The sequence below is a fragment of the Nicotiana tomentosiformis genome, chromosome 2 (assembly GCF_000390325.3).
Source record: "Nicotiana tomentosiformis chromosome 2, ASM39032v3, whole genome shotgun sequence".
NCBI classification, from domain to species: Eukaryota; Viridiplantae; Streptophyta; class Magnoliopsida; order Solanales; family Solanaceae; genus Nicotiana; species Nicotiana tomentosiformis.
This window is the reverse complement of record NC_090813.1, coordinates 55,157,283-55,168,106: the sequence shown is the minus strand read 5'-3', so window position 1 is coordinate 55,168,106 and position 10,824 is coordinate 55,157,283. Positions and strand designations below refer to the sequence as shown.

The window sequence follows — 10,824 nt, the reverse complement described above, 5'->3', positions numbered from 1 at the left end:
AAGTCACAGTCTCCTCGCCCACTCTATCATGAGTTTTCTCTCATGTATATCTAATATTGCTCTACCCATTGCTAGGAATGGTCTTCCTAGGATGAGGGGGACCTCCTTGTTGTCCTCCATATTAACCACTATAAAATCTACAGGAAATACAAACTTATCTACCCGAACTAATACATACTTCAACTATTCCCTCGGGTATTAGAGTTGTTTGGTCTGCCAGCTGCAAGGATATTGGTGAAGACCTTATCTTTCCATTCTACTTCTCTAGTTTCCTGTAAATAGATAGAGGCATTAAATTAATTGAGGCACCAGAATCACATAGAGACTTATCGAAATTAGTAGTGCCTAAAGAGCAAGGTATGGTAAAACTCCCTAGATCTCCACACTTTTGTGGGAGTTTGTTTTGCAATATTGCATTGCAATGCTCTGTGAGCTTGACCACTGAGGTCTCTTCTATTTTCCTCTTCTTTGTCATGGTCTCTTTTAAGAACTTGGCATAAGCCGGCATTTGTGAGAGCACTTCTGTGAATGGTAGGTTTACATGAACCTGTTTAAGCACATCTAGAAATCTCTCAAACTGCTTGTCCAGCTTTTCTCTACTTAGCTTTTAGGGAAAAGGAAGCGCAGGCATACGCTTGCTCGCCTCAGGTTCCTCCCTTCTCGAGTTTTCTTCCTTCTTCTTTTCGACACCACTTTTCAGCTGCTCCCCATTTTCTTTTTCATGTCTCATATCTTTGTGGATTGGGGTGAGATCTTTCAACACTTGCCCACTTCTTAAAGTTAAAACATTCACTGTTTCTTTAGGATTTCTTTCTGTATCATCCGAGAGTGTTCCTAGGGCTCTCTCAAACATTAGAGTAGCTAAGTGCCCAACCTATCTTTCCAAGCTTCAAAAAGATGTACACAATTCTTTGATAGTTGCATCATGGGCTTCAAGCCTCTCATCCATCTTGATAATGAAGGTATTCATAAGATCTTCCATGCTGGGTTGATTCAACTTTGGAGGTTGATATTGATGCCTCTGCTAATTTTGAAAACTTGGAGCTCCTTGTTCCTGGAATCTGGGATTGTTTAGTTGCCATGCATTTGCAATACCCCTAGGTGAACTCCATGAAAAATCGGGGTGCCTTTGACCCATTGCATTAAAATTATAGTTTCCTACAGCATTTACTTCCTCAATTGAGGCTTGACACTCATGAGTAGGGTGTCCTCTTCGACATATATCACAAGCTACATGGTGTACATATTGCATCAAAGCTACAATTAGCTTTCGTATTTCTTTAGCCATAGCATCAAGCTATACTTGCGCAGATGTAGTAGCATCAACTTGGTGAACACCAGTTGATTTTCTTTTTTCCACACTATCAGAGGGCCACTGATTAGCATCTTCAGATAACTCATCAAGAATTGTAACTATATCCTCTGAATTCTTCTTCATAAAGGGGCCTCCAACTGCATTTCTCAATGTTCTACATGAGGTCGGTGTCAATCCATCCCAAAAATCCTGTATTTGCATCCAGGGTTCAATTCCACTATGTTGACACCTTCTAACTATATCCTTAAACCTCTCTCATGCTTCAAAAATAGTTTCATTCTCTTTTTGGCAGAAGTTATGGACTTCTCTTCTAAACTTTCCCGTCTTAGCTGAGGAGAAATATTTATCAAGAAATTTTTTGGTCATTTTCTCCCATGTTCTAATTGACCCATTTGGAAAGCTTTGAAGCCACTACTTCGTATCATATTTAAGTGAAAAGGAGAATGCCCTTAAATACACTACATCTTGTGACACCCCATTGTATTGAAAGGTGTTACTAATCTCCTCGAAATCCATCAGATGCGTGTTTGGATCTTCTTCATTTTCCTTCTGAAAACGCAGCTGTTTTGAATGGTTTGAAGCAAACCTTGATTCAACTCAAAATTATTGGTTGCAATTAGAGGTGGTCTAATACTTGACAATCCTTGATTGTAGACTGGTCTGGCATAGTCACCCAATGCTCTACCATGTCTTGGTACCGCATTCTTGAACTGGTCTTCAATCAAGGGTCGATTTAGATTGAATCTTCGACCTTTATTTAGATTGAAGGCTCTATTGGCTGCCTCAGCAGCTATCCTTATAGCTGCCTCTACCTCATTGTCATCGTTATTAGCCATGTGTTCTTGCGTTAAAGTTTTCCCCAAGAACCTTACAATGAACTCTTTCTCCTTCTTAAGTTGTCGAGGTGTTTTTCCAATTCTGGGTTGTAAGGTATTACTTCTTTACAAGAAGATCGTGTCATACACTACGGACTTAACCTGTTGCCCTGCACATGGAGGAGAAACCCGTGAAGAACAAAATATTGAAAAAAATAAAATAAAATAAATTTCTGAATTAGCACTACACACTAGTTCAAACACTATTGATTGCCAATCCCCGGCAACGGCGCCAAAATTTGACGAGCGCAAACACACACTTAAATTGTGCTCGCTAGTCAAAGATAGTATAGTATAATTACCGTATCTATAGAGATTGGATTTAAATAGTATTATCGTAGTTTGTAGCTAGATTGCTATCCAGGAAGATCAACAATTGAGATTTATATAATTAATAATCTAAAATCTACAACTATTGACTAATGACAATCGCAACAAAGGTAAGCAATGGAGTTATCAATGGGAGAAAATAGGGTTTTGACGGAATAAGTGCAAGATAATTGTCTGGGATTTAACTCTAGATAATTCATTTCTAATGTTCAAGCGAGTCTCTCGAATTCACTTAATTATCAGTACAAATGTTTAGTAAAAACTCCTCTCTCGATTAAGTTTCAACCTCACAATATGAACCAATTTAAGCTCTGTGAAGATATGAAAGAATACGTAGTGGATCGGTCTTTAGGAAAACCTCTTTTGATTATTCTCCTAACTAGATTTAATTAATGATTCAACTAGCCTCTTTCGATTACTTAGAAGAATCTATGAACTCAACCAACAATATAGTGCAAAGATATCACAAGTTATGTCTCTTTCGATTACAAGAACAAGCGAATATAGATGCAATAATTAAATCTTCCAAAATGATTCAAATACATAAAAATAGAGTTATAATCTACAAATAATCATCAATACACCAAATCCATCAAAACCCAAAAGGATCTACTCCATAGATATGGGGAAGTTCTTCACAAATGAAACTAAAGTATAAGAAAACATAAATTCAATCCAAACCTGGATCTTGAGTGAGGAAGGAATGATGAAATCCTTGTGCTTGTGTTCGTACAACTCCTCCTTAGCCTCCTTGGCCTCCTTAGGTCGAAAATGTGTCAAGAGTCCCATAAATGGTGTTTTTCCCATGTATTTAACTATCCACCAAATAACTCCGGACAAAAATACCCTTTTTAGCGGAAATGGGAAGATACTCTAAGAATTTTGTACTACCGCGCCGCATGCCGCGCTGCACCATGCGGCGCGCTTGTGGCAATTTCTATAATGAATTGCAAAACACTTTCTAGCCATATTTTACACAGTCGCGCCGCCCCATGCGGCATGGTGGTGCAGTTTGCTTAGAGTAATTCATTTCTTTCTAGTTTTGACATCCGGACTTGGTACTCGAACCCCGAACGCGATCCCGATTTAATCCCTTGGGCTTCTACTCAGACTTCAAAACTCCAAATAGGTCGAATTTGCTCTGTAACATCTAAATAACTCAAAACCACTCTTAAACGGAATAAAACACACAATAAGAGCAAAATATTATTAATTAAAGCTCAACATATAAGTAAAGTGCAGTAAATTAGAGTGCAATAAGCGACTAAAATACGAGATTATAGCCTACCATCAGTCTAACATATTTAGTAAATGACCTCAAAAATAGGATTTGATGGTCCCAATAGATTTGTATGATGATTTTGTATTTGGGCGTGTGCTCGAATCGGGTTTAGGATGATAAGAAAGTGTTTCGGCGCCTAAAGTTGAAAGTTGGCTCATTGAAGGTTTTAAACTTTTTCAAACTTGGTTTGAAGTAGGTTTTGGTGTTATCGAGGTCGATTTTGGTGTTATCGAGGTCCGTTTGGAATTTCGAGCCTAGAAATAGCTCTGTATGGTGATTTAAGACTTGCAGGCAAAATTTGGTGTCATTTCGAGTAGTTTAAGTATGATTTGGCGCGTTCGAAGTAAGTAGGAAGAACTTGAAGTTCATAAGTTGATTCGATTTGGTTTGGAGTGTGATTCTTAATTTTAATGTTGTTTTACGTATTCCGAGGGCTCGAGCGAGTCCATCTTATGTTTACAACTTATTTGTATGTTTGGACTAGGCCTCAAGGACATCGGGTTCTAGTCGGACGATGCGCAAATCGAGTTTAGGCTTGAAAGAGCTACTGGTGCACCAGATCTGGTGTGCCCGCACCTGCGACCTATTTGGCCACAGGTCCAAGCTCGCAGGTGCGAGCTCTTGGCAGCAGAAGCGGTTTGGGGCGAGTGGTCGGTGGCCCACAGAAGCGGAGGAACTTCCACAAAAGCGGCCTCGCTTCTGCGATGGAAAGGCCGCAGGTGTGAGAAGAGGCTGGCCAGGCCTGGACCGCAAGTGCGCTACACTTTCCACAGAAGCGGGTCTGCAGAAGTGGGAGCCCGTCCGTAGAAGCGGAGTTAGCCGTCCTGGGCTAGGACCGCACATGCGATGGATTTTTCGCAGGTGCAACACCGCAAATGCGGCCTATGATCCGCAGAAGCGAAAATGCTGGAGGCAGTGAGGTCCATTTAATACGGGACTTAGGCCATTTTGGTTCATTTATTTCACTTCTTTGGCAATTTTTGGAGCTTCTTAGAGAGGAATTTTCACCTAGCTATTGAAGGTAAGTAATTCCTACCCAATGTAAGTTAAATACATAGATTATGAGTAGATTGTAACATGAAAAATAGTAAAAATTATGGGTTTGGTTGAAAAATCTAGGTTTTGATAAAAATGAAATCTAACCACGAAAATGGTTATGGAATTGGGTAAAAATTATATATTTGAGTTCGTGATGTTATGGGTAATAATTATCTTCGAAAAATTTCGGAACTCGGGCACGTGGGCCTGATGGTGAATTTTAGGAATCTTCCAATTTAGGTTGGGTAATTACTCTAATAGTTAAATTATGAACTTTTGAACATGTATTGACTAATTTATATAACATTTGACTAGTTTCGGATTGTTCGGCACCAGTTGAGGCTTTAGAAAGAATTTGTGGGCCAGAAGTGAGCTTGATAACGAGGTAAGTCTCTTGCCTAACTTTGTAAGAGGGAACACATCCCCTTAGGTGTATTTTGTTGTGAGTTATTTGTGTGGGAAGCTACTTACGCACTAGGTGACGAGAGTCCGTGTGTAGCTATATTTCATGAGATGCCCGGGTAGTCTTAGATTTACATCATGCTTTAATTGTACTGCCATATTTGTTATGTATATTAATTATCTTGAATAGGACTAAGACTAGAGACGTTAAAGTTGAAAAACTTCCAATTTATAATTCTTATTTTGGGGAAGAATTGATGAATATTTGATATCTCTGAGAAATCCATGTCCTCTCGCATCGCAAGTACTTCCGCGAGTGAGGTAAACTTCTCTATTCTCATGGGAGCGGGCCGTTCACCTCGGCAATATAATAGATGCATCTATGGTTCGTGTCGTTCGACCCTCGGCAGTGCACCAAGTATATATATTGTTGGATCGGGCTGTACGACTTCGGCATAAGTTGTGCGTAATAATACTCGGAGCCTAATTACACTTGATATTACTTTATAGCTCGAGAGGTTATAGATTTATTAAATGACAGTATTTGATTTGGGGTTAAAGATGTTGGTTAGAGATTTTGAAATTTATTATCAGTTAATGGGTCATTTACTTACTGTTTGACATTGTGTTATTGTTATTGTTTCCATGGCTTATACATGTTTAGAATTCCTGCAATTTAGTGTTGGCCCATAGTAAGTGTCGATGTCGACCCCTCGTTACTACTTTTTCATGGTTAGACTGGATACTCACTGGGTACATGTTGTTTATGTACTCACGCTACACTTCTGCACTAATCGTGCAGGATCTGAGGCAGATGCATCTAGCGGTTATCCCGGCGCGCACCCCTGAATCGAGACCGAGTGGTAAGTTGTTTTCCAAGTCCATTCTGCAACACCCAGAGTCTCTCTTTTGCATTTATTTTCTGTCTACTCTATTCCAGACCGTAGTATAGTGTTTTGTATATTCTACTAGTAGCTCATACACTTGTGACACCAGGTCTTGGAAAATACGCTAGTAGACATTCAATGGTTTTGAGTATTTATTTCACCACACTTTTTCTTATATAATTGTTTATGCTTTATTTTATTTAATCTTTCACCTCTCACTTGCTTAATAAATAAAAATCAACTATATTGAAATTGTTAAAAAGAATAAACACATGGCTAGTTCACCGTTGGCTTGTCTAGCGGCGACGTTGGGCGCCATCACGATCTATAAGAGAAATCGGGTCATGACAATTATTTCCTTCTTGATTATGTAAATGGACACTTATTTTGGACCAAAATAAAAAGGTAAAACGATCACTTATTGTGGACCTAAGGGAGTAATGTTAAGAGGTCCAAAAGTTGCCTCATTAATTCACTAATTATACCTTAAATGACCTTTGTGACAGATTTATATCATGACTTTAACTTTTCGGAAGCGGCTTTCTGAGTTTTCTTTGCCAATATTCGATGCCCCTCGCTTTGTTAAAGATACCATTTTTTATCAATATTAATGTTTATTACTAATAATATATTGTATTCACAAATGCATTACTTCAAGGTAGGGAGTTTGTACTTTTACATGAAAGAAAGTCGCGGCCAATCAAAACTTTCCCATAAATTCACGTTGGCGATGTTGGATAAATTCTATGGTGTGAAAACTAGTCAGTGCAATTGGGAGTAGTAATGGTTAATGTGTATGCAAACACGTGGACTTGTAAAATGTGAATTTTTTTGTGTTTGTCATTGTGGTGAATTTTGCTACCCCCGACATATTTTATGAAAATATTTAACTTGTATGTAAATGCAATCATAGGACTTGAATAGATGAGTTTTTTTTTCTTTTTTTTTTTTTGGGGGGGGGGGGGGCGTTTATTGTGATGAGTTATCAGTGATACCTATTTAGTAGTATTATTTTTCCTCCGGCACTACATGGATTCTCATATATATATATATATATATATATATATATATATATATATATAAAAGGAGGAAGTTGGCAAGATGATGTGGCATCTCTTATATTGTAGGAATCCTATTTATCTTTTTTTCTCATTTTTTTTGACTTTTTCCTTTTATTTTAACCATTTATCTTAATTTAAAAAATTTATATTCATAACTCACACCTCTTCATTCATCGTGACTTTTCAAGTTCATAACCCACAATTATTTAATTTGTTATAAATTGTATCTTGGGTTGTGACTTTTGGAATCCGTTATCCCTATTTGTTTAATGTGTTATAAATTGCATCTTTTCTTCCCTTTTTACTCACTCACCATCAACTCTTCATCACACTTCAGTTTTATTTTTGTTGATGAAAAAATAAGTTCTCCTCCTCCGTTACTATTTTTTGGGTATTTTTTACTCTCCTCTCCGATTTTCATTTTATGCTGCTTGAGTTTTCTTTATTGAGTTGCTTTGTGCGTGTGAAAAACATTAGAGTAAATAGAAATTTACAGTTGTAATGACTCGGCCTGTCACGACCCAAAATCCCACCACAGACGTTATGATAGCACTTAGTCTCTAAGACTAGGTAAGCCGATTACAATTACATTTCGAGTTATTTTTTTAAAATATATAATTTAATACAAGTGTCGAAACGAAAAGCGAAAATAAATATAAAAACCTCCTAAGACTGGTAATACTGAGTCACGAACTCTAACTGAGTACATGTATCAAACCTCCTTTTTTCCGAAGGGATAGGGGAGTTTTTTCAATTAAAGTGACATTAATCGATATGGGATTATTTATTTATTCAGAGTCGCCACTTGGAATAATTATGGTATCCCAAATCACAGGTTTATTTTAAAATCTCAAATCGAGAAAATTGACTCTATTTATAATCAGCGAACACAGAAGACTGGGTAAGGAATTCTGTTAACCCGGGAGAAGGTGTGAGGCACTCCCGAGTTCCGTGGTTTTAGCACGGTCGCTCAACAATTAATACTTGGCTTAATTATCCGATTTATTACATGTTTTAAGATTTATGTGCATTTTTACCTTCTAACCGCTTTTAATTTATTAGCCGCATTTAGTATTTATGGAGTTATTTTGAACAGGTTACGATGTCGTACACTTGTCGTTTTGGTACACATTGAAAACCGCGCCACGTGAAACGCATCTGCGATTTACAACATGTTTATTATTATTATTTGAAGTTGTGGTCAAGTCGCGTGAAACGTGCACTTGAGTTGGGATTTACGTATCATGACTATGCCACGTGAACCGTACCCATAGTCACAATGATTTATTAATTGCGCCTAAAGCAACTAGCACGTATTAATAATTTATTTTTCCTTACGAGTTTGAGATCTTTGTAAGGTCAAGAGCTATAAAAATTATTTGTGGAAAAAGGGTCAGCTTTTCCTCTTACTAAATTGGGCCTGACAGAAACTATTTTTGCCTAGATAAATTAAAATTGATCGTAGTACAATTGGCCCTTTAAAATCAACTAAAAAGTAGGCCCAGTTACTAGTTCACTAAGCTACTCCATTAGTCCATTGTCCATTAGCCATTTTTAGTAGTACATACTTCATTAAACAAACCCAACTCCCTTTAAATCTAATTAACATTCATGTCCCAACTATACAAAATGTGCTGACCAAGACATCTTTGCTTTAACATGTACAAATTATTTTATCTCAAATTTAAACAGAGAATACGTGTCTTCCTACTACTACACATGACTTTAGATTCATATAAATCAAAAATAAATATACATTTAACCCTAAAATGCTCAACAATCAAACCAACTGATAATGAAAATTAAAACACCAACTAATCATGGAAAACAACTAAACACAGAATATTATGATAAAACTTCATGCCAAATAAAATCAACAAAGAACTACAATTCAAAGAAATATGACTGGAGTATGGCAATAAACATTACTGAAATGGAAAAGAAACGAACCTTTGAGGTGAAAAACCTTATTCACTATATTGATAAAAAATAAACCTCCATGTTTGAATTACACAAGAAAAGTGCCGGCTACAACTCGAAGGAGAACAGGACGTCGAACGGAGTTCGAACAGCCTTGACGGAATCGGATTCGGATGAACGAGAACCTCACTGAAAATGGACCTCGAACAGGACCTCTTAAACCTCACGCAAACGGGAGAGCAAGGTTGGGACTTGGCTGGATTTTTATGGGTTTCAGGGTGGATTTTGGGTGGTGAAGCTGCTACTTTTTTCGAAACAAAGCCGAAGAAAGAATGACACGAATAGAAATTCCCTTAGTGTAGAAGAAGCAAAAAATATTTCTCTCAAATCCCTCCACTCTTTTTTTTCTCTTTCTCTCCTTTTGTCTCCTCACATTTCTCTTCTATTTATAGAAAAAAATTTCGAAATTTTTTCAGATTTTTTATTTTATAATATTATTTTACTATTTTTTAATTAAAAAGAATTCCCACTTCCCATTTTTCTTCTTTTTTAAAAAAAAATAATAATTCCCCACATTCATTTACTTTTATTTTTTAATTTCTCACTTTTTTACTTTTATTATATTTAAATTTCCACTTTTTTTACTTTTTTTTATTTTCCACTTATTTTACTTTTTTTTAATTTCCACTTTCTTTTACCTTTTTTTAAAAAAAAATTCAGTCACCTTTACTTTTATTTTTTAATTACAACTTTCTTTTAATTTTAATTTAAATTTCCACATTCTTTTACTTTTATTTTTTAAATTTTCTACTTTCTTTTACTTTTTAAAAAATATAATTTGCACCTACTTTTACTTTACTTTTTTATTCCATACTTTTAATTTTTTTATTATTTTATTCCCATCCGAAAAATTAAAAAAAATATTTAATTTTTTTGGTTTTTTTTAATTTATGTTTTTAAAATAAAGATAAAAATAAAAATAATACTAATAGTAATAATTGGCCTTTTAAATTAATTTTAATTTTTACCCTATATTAAAAAATGTTACAAAGCTAAAAATATATATATTAAATTTCTAAAAGTATTTACATAGTATAAGGTGATAAAAATTCAAATATAGTAAAACATTAGGTGCTCAGAGCTGCCCCTCTTTGCTTAGAAACATGAAAAGTTTCCAGACAAAGACTAAGTAAGCCATGTGACTAATTTTTTGACCAAACCATTATTCAAAAGGAAAAGAAATAAAAGATAGGGTGCAACCGAGTCCTGATTTTGGACAGCCTACATATCCCGGGTTATAGAGGAATCATGTCGCGTGTAGTTCAAGGAGAATGGAGAAATGATGAGTTGAGGAGTCGAGTGAGATTCCGCCGAGACTCCGGTCCGCGGTTCTGCTATTATATCAAAATAAAAAAGAAACTAAACAAGCCTATCAGTTTTGAGTTACAAGATTCCTATCTATGAGTCTTTTGAAACTTGATCTTGAGTCTTGACTGTTCTTCATGCAGACTCTGATCTAAACCTTGATGCTCGCTAGCTATAGGTTCTAGTTCATTGTTCTATAGCTTCTTCTAATCAAAACGGGACTCCAACGCTCGTGGCTTCAGTCATGTCTTGAGCAATCCACATCTTTTCAACTGCTTTTGCATATTGGATTCACTTATTTTTTCTTTTCTTTTATTTTGAATTGAGACTTCTTCTTTTGGTCATCTCG

The 10,824-nt window shown here is 36.1% G+C and overlaps 1 non-coding gene across 1 annotated transcript; it reads left to right on the top strand.

The window, feature by feature from the left end:
* Nucleotides 1-1,526: 1,526 nt before the first annotated feature.
* On the top strand, nucleotides 1,527-1,633 carry LOC117277521 (small nucleolar RNA R71). Its single transcript, XR_004507820.1, has one exon. It is a non-coding gene; the product is annotated as a small nucleolar RNA R71 (small nucleolar RNA).
* Nucleotides 1,634-10,824: the final 9,191 nt, after the last annotated feature.